At 30.4% G+C, this 10,823-nt stretch overlaps 1 pseudogene; it reads right to left on the reverse strand.

The window, feature by feature from the left end:
* Positions 1 to 280: 280 nt before the first annotated feature.
* Positions 281 to 2,985, reverse strand: LOC142633010 (protein EDS1-like; annotated as a pseudogene).
* Between the last annotated feature and the right edge of the window lie 7,838 nt (positions 2,986 to 10,823).

Here is a 10,823-nt window from a genome sequence, read left to right on the forward strand (position 1 = left end):
TCATATTTACTAATTCCTTTCTTTTGGGCTCCTTCAGCCCGTTTCTACTTTTTTTTTTCTTTCCATTTCTTACAATTTCCATGGGATTATTACTTCATTTTTTTTGGGCTTTTCCGGCCCGTTTGCTTTCATTAAGACCACTTTATTATTTTGTGGGCCTATGGACCATTATTTCTGTCATTCTAGCCTAATGGTCTTTATTTTATTGTTTTCTTTCTCCTAATTTTTTTTATATTGTTGGGCTTCTTCTGCTATTGGGCCATTTTGTAAAAAATAGGCATCAACACACATCTTTACCCAACTCGTTGCCATTGATCCATTTCTTTACTTGTTCTTCTAGTTGCAAAACTTTTTCCTTGACTGGTGCAAAGCCTCCTTGGCCGCTAGTGTTCATGCGCAGCTCCTCTACTTTGGCCCAAAAGCATGATTCTCCATAAGATCCAGTAGGCATCCTCTGAGCATGCTCAAGCTATCTTTGAGTGAACCTGTAACATTTTGGCCTGCCCCTATCCATATCAACTCCCGTGTCTTTGTTTTTCAAGTGTCGATAGTAGTTGGCAATGCTTAGGGGCTCACTAACGCGGCGGTACCTTGTTCCAAGTTCTACCCATTTTTTCTCGCCGTCAAATGCATCTAGGAGTTCATACCTTTTTAACATTTTGATGATTTCATCCCATATACCTGCTAACTCAAGCCCCTTCACATGAGCATCAAAATCCTTGAAGGTTTCTTGAAGCTTGAAGGCATCATAACAACCTAGGCTACTAATACTATGCCCACAATGCAATCATTAGTCTTCTTGTAGGTAATTCATTGCCTTTTCAATATCTATCATCTTGGTATCAATGCATTTTTGGTTGCCATCCTTTCAATTCTCTAGCTCCCCAGCAACGCGAAGACACAATCTAGCTCTTGTGCTCTCGAACCCCCCAAACACAAAATAAGCATATAAAGAATGACTAAGAAAATTCTTTGGCAGCAGTGTGCTAAGTTTAACACATTTTCTAGCATTAAACTATTTTTTCCTATTCTTTTGGTAAAGTCTTTTGCAAGTCAAGTTTTGAAAACAATTATCTTTTAAGAAGAGATTATTGATTTCAAGATTTTGAAATTTGTTGAAACACCAATAAAAAATATTTTGGCAATAACAAGCAAAGGAAATAGAACTTACCAAGCCAAGGTCCTTCAAGGTTGTGTTCACTGTTGCAGTATCACCACTTGTGGAGTCTGTAGATAATGGAAGTTGTTCCAATGGCTCCAACAAAACAACATCTACCATATTGAAGCTCTCTTTCAATTCATTCTCATAGCTGAAATGTTGTTGAAGGCTTCTTTGGGCAACATCTATACGTTCTCTTTCACTACACAACTGAGAGGAGTAAAACAGTAGTTGCAAAACAGCATTTGGGTTCCTCAAGATAGCCAGTTTTCCATTCCCAGTGCAAAAGGCATAAGTTCCAAAGGGCTTGTAAGGGCTTAAAGCAATGGAATTGGTTACAGTTTCCAATAGCAGTTTTGTATTTCCCATGAGGTTGCAAGCAGCATGGCTTGACAGATGATGCATTCCTCATTACATTCGAATAAAAATTCGAAGCCTCCCAGGGTGTGTTAGCGGATGCTTTTGCATTAAGGAATTGGAGAACTAGTTGTAATTCTTGTTTAGTGGATGACAAAGGAGCAAGCAAGATCCGAGGGACAATGTCATATATCTCATGACAAAATGTATGAAGTAGGGAGCCTATTTCTCACGCCTAAGAGCATGGGAAAATATATGGTTACTGGTTAGAGGATATCCAAAAGTCAGACAGCGAGGTGAGGCTCTTGAGGTATCTGGTCTCAAGTATTTTTTAGGAACCAAATTGTTGCAAGGATGGCAATTGAACCACCAGTGGAGTGTCCTGTGAACACTATTTGCTTCTTCTCATTCATAGCCTTTTCCACCTAAATGAAATAATCATAATAAACCCAACTTTTGTTAGTTTAAAATGATAAGTAATCTTATCAAAAAAAGAAAAATGATAAGTAATAGGATCATATTAGCGAGTGTCCTTAGGACAATTGTAAATAAACAAGTTTAGAAAAAATTTTATACCATTTTTATGGAAAATTGAAAGGGTTGTCAAAATATTATTTGTTTTTTTTTTCCTCATAAAAAACTTTCCTAAAATAGTTTACTAACAAATGCATTTCTAGTAATATAGAAAGAATAAACATTAGTATTTTTAAGTTAATTTTTTAAAAAATCATATAATCTGTTTAATAAAAATTGCATAGAACATTTTAAAATTTTTGAGTATATTCTTATACTTTTTATACTCCTTATTAATTTATATTTTATTTTACTTTTAACTCATTCAAAATTACTTGTTTGAATATCTTAAAATTATTCTTTTAACTTCATACTCTTCATCTATAATGACTATTTTATTTATATATTTTTATATGTACATAATATATATATATATATATATATATATATATATATATATATATATATATATATATATATATATATATATATATTGTAAGGACTAGATTTAGCGCTTGAGCCCAAACGAGTGAAGGACTCAGGCCTAAATAGCCAAACACAATGAATTTGTTAGAAAGTGGGCTCCTAAACTAGGCTTTCATGGACGAGATAGCATTTACCACGGGCCAGCAATAACAATGAGACAAGGAAAAGTAGAAGGCTATCACCAAATTGAGAGGGATAATTCTCCTTGGATAAGTCCGAGGAGGTTCTGTTCTTGAATATATCACTATCAGACTTGTTTACAATTTGCTTTCTTCGTGCTATAGTATGTTTTTTTGACCCCTTCCTTCTGGGGGGCCTTCTATCTTATATAGGCCCTTTTGGATGATCCTATCCTTCCATTTGTTGATCATGCAGGCCATCACTCAAGTGCCAATCTCATCAACCACCTTCTCATTACCCCTGTGAGATGGGGCATCTAAAGCAGCACTGTTCAAAGGTTTTCTCCACATAAATGCGGTCAGGAAGTTTGGTAGAATGCATTGAATGTGGTGGCAGCCTCCATCTCTTCAATCACGTTAGTGCTAACTCTCTTCCCAAGGCTCTTTCCGCACGGTAAGGCCTTCTCTGATGATGCGATCATAGAGTCTATGGATGTGGACTCCTCGGCGCTGTAGCTGACCTTCTCGGCTACGTCATGACACGTGGTGTGATTGCCTTACTCGGAATTCTAATACCCCCCCCCCCCTCCCACACACACACACACACACACACACACACACACACACACACATATATATGTGTGTGTGTACTTTTGGTCATCTCAGATTATGAAGTACCGTAAACATAACAATGATTTTAGTATACTTCAACTTTAACATTAGTTTTAACTACCAAAAAAAAAAAACTCTAACATTAGACACAATAATAATAATAATGACACCATGCACGAGAAAATAAATTCTCACATATTCACATTATTTTTTTATGTCAATCAATTTCTGTTTAATTAATTAATTACTTTTAAATATACTAATTAATATTTTGAAATTAATCTGGCTTTAACCTTTTATTTTAATCATTGTCCTCTACTAAAATCCTAGTTCTGTTACTGCTACCATGTAACCACTTCTCCAGACAAAAACTAGCATTCTACTAATTTTTTAATTTCTAAACATTTCATATATTATATTTCCACCAAACCTTACACATTACAAATACATATAATATGGTTTACATTCTTAACATATTTATTATGGCGTAAACAATGTTAGCAAATCATAGAAGACAAGCAAGTGGTCCGTCCATTTATTTATTTGTATTTCTTGAGTTGGAGCCTAAAGACTTCCTTTAATTTTTATTTTTGTCTTTGGCCAAGACTGGGTTAAAAACAATCATTGACGGCCAAGACTTCCTTTAATTTTTAATTGTCTTTGGTTAAATGAACAATGTCATTGACCAAGACCTGCTGGAAGGTGATTGGAGTCTGGGGCTACAAAAATATTCTTAAGCCTCCAATGAAAAGCCTCATTAGTGAAAACTGGCCAGACACATTTCTTCAAGAAGTTTCTTGATGTGATTAAGGATGTTGCTCTCACAACTTCCTGTTTGATCTTTCTTTTTTCTTTTTTCTTTTTTTATAAATAATTTTAGTGTAAGTGAACTGACTGTGGTAACTACGCATTTGGAATACTTCAAAGATGTCAAACCCATAGTTATTAAACTTGTTAAGGATATTATTTCGATCTTTGAGTCAGATCACTGGGTTACTGATTCACTAGTCAGTTATGAGTCAAACCACAAGAGAAAATAGAAAATTTTAATATATATATATATATATATGTATATATATAGTAAGTTTTAGAAATCATAATATTAATACATAATTTTTTTTTAAAAGCATGTATCTAAATTAAACTAGAAATTATAATTTAAAATCAAGGTTTCACAATAACAGATTAGTTTTTTGATAGCATGAGAGTTTTGGAGGTAGGTAAATAGATTGAAAATTTTTTTTTTTTTTTTTTATAAAAAAATTTTAGGTTTTCTCTTCTTTAAACTAACATATTATAACACATTGATTAGTAAAGATGTCAATAAAGTGGACCTATACATGTAATTTTATAAATTTCACAAACTGAATTAGGTTATATAAACCCATTTGGGTTACCCTAGTTGCCATAAACCACCCAAGTTTGACTAGGCTTGATTGAGTCCTAACTCATATGCAGAAACAATCCATTTAAACACTCAAATCAGTCTAAGTGTCGGGTCACCAAGTTTTTAGTACAATTGACCAGTTCAGTTTGAGTTTAATAACTTACTAACTCAAACCATTTGTATCTGTAAACGTAAAATGACATAAATGTAACATTTTGGCTTAGTAACCCAAAAAACTACCCACGTCAATTTGTTCACAATTATGAATATCTTGTCCACATCTACAATACTCAAGTAAATTTACACAGCTAAAGTTCATGTGTAAAGACATACTTTATACATTTCTCAATTCACGATTGCGTGTGTTTGAGTAATGTGAATGTTTTAAAAAAGTGGTTATGTGAATAAGGAATGAATGTTTTATTGAAATATTTTTAGAATAGTCTAACATGAGTGTCTTTAAAAAATAATTGTATAATAATAAAAAATAATAAAAATAAATTTTCATGCTAACATCAATAAGAATTCTGACGTGAATGCTCTTTTCCGCTTTAAATGTAGCAATACTATTGTTCTTACTGTGTACTTGGAAAAAGTAGGATTGGCCTACACGACACGTTGAGAATATGTCTAGTGGAATTGCATTTGTAAATCACTAAATCCCCAAAATTTCACTGAAAATAATATAATCCAAGCTTAACGGTAGGAAATGGACAGGGCACCTAACACCCACCCACTTTAGCCAATGTCTAAATAGAACCTACATGGAGAATAAAAGGGATAAAAATTACGGGCACTCTCTCTCTCATGTAAAATTATTTGCATTCAAAAGATTTGCGTCATTCGCTCTTCATTTTTTATTTTAATTTTAAAACCTTCACATCATTAGAGTTCGTCAAAAGAAAGTTTTCCATAACGGCCTTACCAATATTTTCCTACCAATGAAAACAGAAATAAAATTGCAGGCATTGTTTATATTCAAAAAAAAAAAAAAAAAAAACACGTGGGGCTTTATCATTCATGGAAGAAGATAAAATCAATCAGTTTTTCTATGAAATTCAAATGCAAGAATTGGATGGTTAAAAAAAGGAAGAATGGCAAACAAAATATATCCAAGAAAAAACGGAAGATTATAAGATTTATTTATTTTTCTAAAACTGAAAGTCTTGGGCCCGTTTGGTACATGCGTTTAAAAACTGAAAATTGTTATTTAAAAACATTTGTGAAAATACATGTGGGTGAAAAGTGTGTGAAAATGCGTGAAATGATGTTTAAAAACTGAAAATGATTGTTTGAAAACAACCACCAAACACCCCCTTAGAATTTATATGTGTTATCTTTAGCATAAATATTATTATTGAATTAGTATGTAACCCGTGCTACCGCATGGGAATGGATATAATTTAATAAAACAATGAAAAAAATTGCATTTTATTAGTTAAGTGATACTATTGGTTTTGTTTTTTTATTTTTTATTAATCATGAGTTTATTCATGTTTAAAATGCTTAGTTAAGTTTAAATTCATGTTTAAATATTAAACGGGAATTGATATCATTTAATAAAACAATGAAAAAAAATATTACATTTTATTATTTAAGTGATACTATTGGTTTTTTTTTTTCATTTATTTATTAATCATGAGTTTATTCATGTTTAAAAGGCTTAGTTAAGTCTAAATTAATATTATTAACCAGAAATTTTCATTAACAAAACTTAGCATTATGTAATTTTTTTACAATTGCATGGATATATTTAAAAAATACACATTAAGATACATAGTATAATTCTTATATATATATATATATATATATATATATAATGTAAATACTATTGATAAATAGTCATTCTTATATTTTGTTAAGTCTTTAAAAAATGTTGTAAGGATATTATTAGGTAGATTTTTTCATGTTTAAAAGGCTTAGTTAAGTCTAAATTTATATTATTAACCAGAAAATCTTGATTAACAAAACTTGCATTATGTAATTTTTTTACAATTGCATGGATATACTGAAAATACACATTAAGATGCATAGTATAATTCTTATATATATAATTTAAATACTATTGATAACCGCACGGAAAATGGTTAATTGTAGTGATACTATTGGTCAATTTCTTTTTTGTCTTTTTGGGTTTATCACAAAGAGGATAGAATTAGATAAAACATTAAAAATATATATTGCATTTAACTACAAATTTTTGATAATCACAAGGATAAGGTTGATTACACTTTGAATTTTCCACAATCTATAATCATTGATTTTGGCAAACCATTAAGGAAATCATAATTGTAAAACTTTTGCAAAGCTTAACAAATAATTAACAATGGAACAGAATATTGCATCTTATTATTTAAGTGATGCTATAATCAAAGTAAAAAAATACAATAAAAGAGACTTAAAGAAGCCTATGCACCAACTTAAACATTTCAAGGTCGATTGAGTATCTTTTGCATGTCACTACAAATTCTTCATGACCGTAAGGATAAGGTTCATATCGGTTCCAATGTCCCATTCCAATTTTGTGGCATGCTTGAAAGTTTGGAATTTTATACATATCGGTTCAAATGCATTTTTCAGCATTTGACAAGCCAATGCTTCCCATGTTCATCATTTAAAATTTCCAAAAGGTTATCAATGCCTTCATTATTTGACTCACAAAGTAGCATGATTCCATAAATATAAGGTGCAATAAAATTGCCACATGGAAGAGTTTTTTCAATTAATTTTTTTCCTACAATGACTTCTTCATTCAAAAATATTGGTAGCTTCCCATTATCAGTAGCGCATAAGGATTTTCTGCTTCATAACATGAAATATTAAGTTTTTTTCTTTGTCATGTAGTAGAGCTAGATGATTGAAATACGGAGTTAGCTCAATTTGTTGGAGGACTAATTTCTTTTCTGTTAACTTCTTAAAGCGTTTGCAACTAATTAAGACAAAGGGAAAAAATTAAATTAATAGACTGAATTATTTATATAAAAGGAAATGAATGAGTAGATACAAATTGAAGAAATAGTTTTTTTTACCTTAACTTAATGTTTCCTAAGAGTGTTACCAAATCTTTGCCCACTTTCGAAAAGATTTCAACCCATATGTCATTAGAAAGGTTTTTTAAAGTATATTGTTGTTTTGTTTGAAATAGCATTATAACATTTCATCTACTATTTATAATAAAATCATTTTTTAAGGTTCATAGTATGATATTAAATAACAATACATAATAATCACGTGTTTAAGAATTTTGAAATGATTATACATGAATTTGATGGTGAAATGGTTCAATTCGTATAGAATTTTGTATTGCAATTGGTTCTTAATGAATTTCATTGTTTCTATCCGTTAATATTAATACTTTACAGTTAATGTTAGTGGTTAATTAGGTTCATTGAATTGCTGTTTTAGTCCCCCAACGATTCACAGTATTAGAAAGTGGGCAATGTTTCGGATCCCAGGAATATAACACAAACTAGTTCAATGAATCAACGAAAACGAAAATCAATGTAAAACATAAAGGAATTGAATTTTCTTAGAAGGAAGGGAAAAAAGTCATAACATAGAGAAGAAAATTGATCAAACTTATTAATTATTATTTATTGAATTGTACAATGAGAAGAATCCAGAAACAACTATAAAGATAGATTTAGAATTGGGTCACTACTTCCTTCAAATTTATATTCAAATATTGGTAAACTATTAAAGAGTGACAAGAAATGTGATTCATTTAAATCGCTCAACATATTATGTATTCAATTTTAATTAGTATATATCTAATCATTATGAGTTTAGTCATGGATGTTTATGTGTGATCTTATTATTATATGTTTAAAGTGACAAAAAAATAAAATAAAAATAAATAAATACGAGTTATTATCATGTGATATGGTGAAACCTCCCATCAAATTTGACTCTTGTCATAATTTATAGTTTGGAAAAAAAATTATCAAAGACTTGTGGGGTTACTGTTCAATGTGACATGAAATATTAATTGATATGATATAATTCTTGTCATGAATAAGTTACTATAATCTTGTTAGTTTCAGTTCAAATTGACAAAAATGAAATGAAAGAAAATAAGAAATCTAGCTTTTTACAATGCAACGTGGCAAACCTAATTAACTACTATGTAACCATGTCATGGTCTAACTTAAAATATAACTACGAAAAAATGGTGGAGTTATTACTTGATTTGTAATATTATAGTCCAACATGAAATAGAAAATAAAAATAAATAAATAAAGTGAAAAAAGTTCTTTAGTTACCCACTTGGTTTAAGGTTATTAGCAAATATAACAAATTAAGTTACTGATACATTTTTATTAATTAACTATTTACATACAATATGATTGGAATATATAATATTTACTTTATAATGATTATTTTTTATCATTAGACCAAAATATTGATGAATTAAAATTATTTATTTATTTATTTAATCGGGGCTTTCATGCACTAAGAAAATAATCTTTCTGAATATAGATCTTTTCTACAATTTAAAAAAAAAAAAATTGAATGGTTGTAAAAATTATGAGAGATTTAAACTATGATTCAACTAATTCAGGAAAGGATGCTATCCATTGAGTTACAAAATACTCCTAGCTTATCTTAAACTTATAAATTATGTTTATATGTTCCGTCTAATGACTATGCTTTTGAATTTCATAGTTGATTTGTCTTCTTTTCAGTATTTACAAAATACTCCTAGCTTATCTTAAAATTAAAAATTATGTTTCATCTAATGACTATGATAGTCATTTGGTAAGGAAATCAGTAGTTCTAAAAACTCAGTTCGTTGGCAACAAAATTTCCAATATTATGACAATCTCCTGTGAGGGAAAAAAATATAGCAAATAAGGACATAAACTGTGAAAACATAAACAACAGTTGTTATGACAATAAGTTGTTTACGGCATATACTATTACGCAATCAGGGGAAACCTGATTAACATAGGCAAACAAAAAAACTTTTATGAAACATGAAATAGGAAATGAACATGTAACATCAATCATAGGCAAACAAAAAAACTTTTATAATTAGAGAATAAAAATTGTTCACAAAAAGGACGGAAACAATAGGCAAATAAAAGAAAGGAGTAATCAAACTTTAAGAATGGTTAGAATTCGTTTTGCAGACCATAAACCAAGGCCATTAAAATTCTGAATTTTCTTGCAACTTGTTATGGAACAAAAAATAAACATGCAACATTAATGATAGGAAAACAAAAAATTTTATAATTAAATAATAACAATTATTCACAAAAACGAACGAAAGTATAGGCAAATGAAAGAAAAAAGTAATCAATCCTTAGGAAGCATAAATCAGGACCATTAAAATTGTGAGTACAATCCGAATCTATGGAAAACTTCTTCTTATATATAATATAGAAATACCCAAATACATGCATCATTGATACTGAGAGATTCTTATCAAATTCCATAGCATTCATTAAACAACAGGGGAGCCGAATATGAAGGTTATTATTGGATAAGGGGAGATGAACCTTGAAATACACAGGCGTGGGGAGATGAACCTTGAAATACGCAAGTGTGGGAAAAAAAAAAAAAAAGCACACCGGAATTACAACTGATCCAACTAAATTTAGACAAATGGAACCATATGAATCTTAACACATGACACAAAATTAGGATTCTAATTTAGAATTGCAATTAGATTTTATCTCTGCTTCACCTATTTTATATATATATATATATATATATATAGATTAGTCTTAGAGTATTGGCACACCAAACACTAAAAAGCCTTCCACACATCAAATGTTCTAAATGTTAAAAAATTTAGCATTGATGAATAGTATAATTTCAATTTTAAAACAATATGAACATAAATTGTAAAATTTTTATTGTTTTTTATTCTAGTTTTTTGTCTCCTACTTCTCTCTCTCTCTTTCTCTCTCTCTCTCTCTCTCTCACACACACATTTTCTTTTTTGATTTCTCTCATCACTCTCAGCCTCTCTTCCCCTCACTTTCACCCAACCTCTCCTTCTTCCTCTCTTACTCTCACCCTACCTCTCCTCTCTTTCTCTCTCAGTCACACTCTCAGCCTCGCCAAGTTGGCCACCATCCCACACCACTCCTCCACAGTGCCTTACTGTCGGATCTCTCTCTCTTGATCGACGAGTAATAGGTTTTAATTCTGGGTTTGTTTGTTTGTTTTTTGGGTTGTTGTT

This window comes from Castanea sativa, chromosome 4, assembly GCF_040712315.1.
Source record: "Castanea sativa cultivar Marrone di Chiusa Pesio chromosome 4, ASM4071231v1".
NCBI classification, from domain to species: domain Eukaryota; kingdom Viridiplantae; phylum Streptophyta; class Magnoliopsida; order Fagales; family Fagaceae; genus Castanea; species Castanea sativa.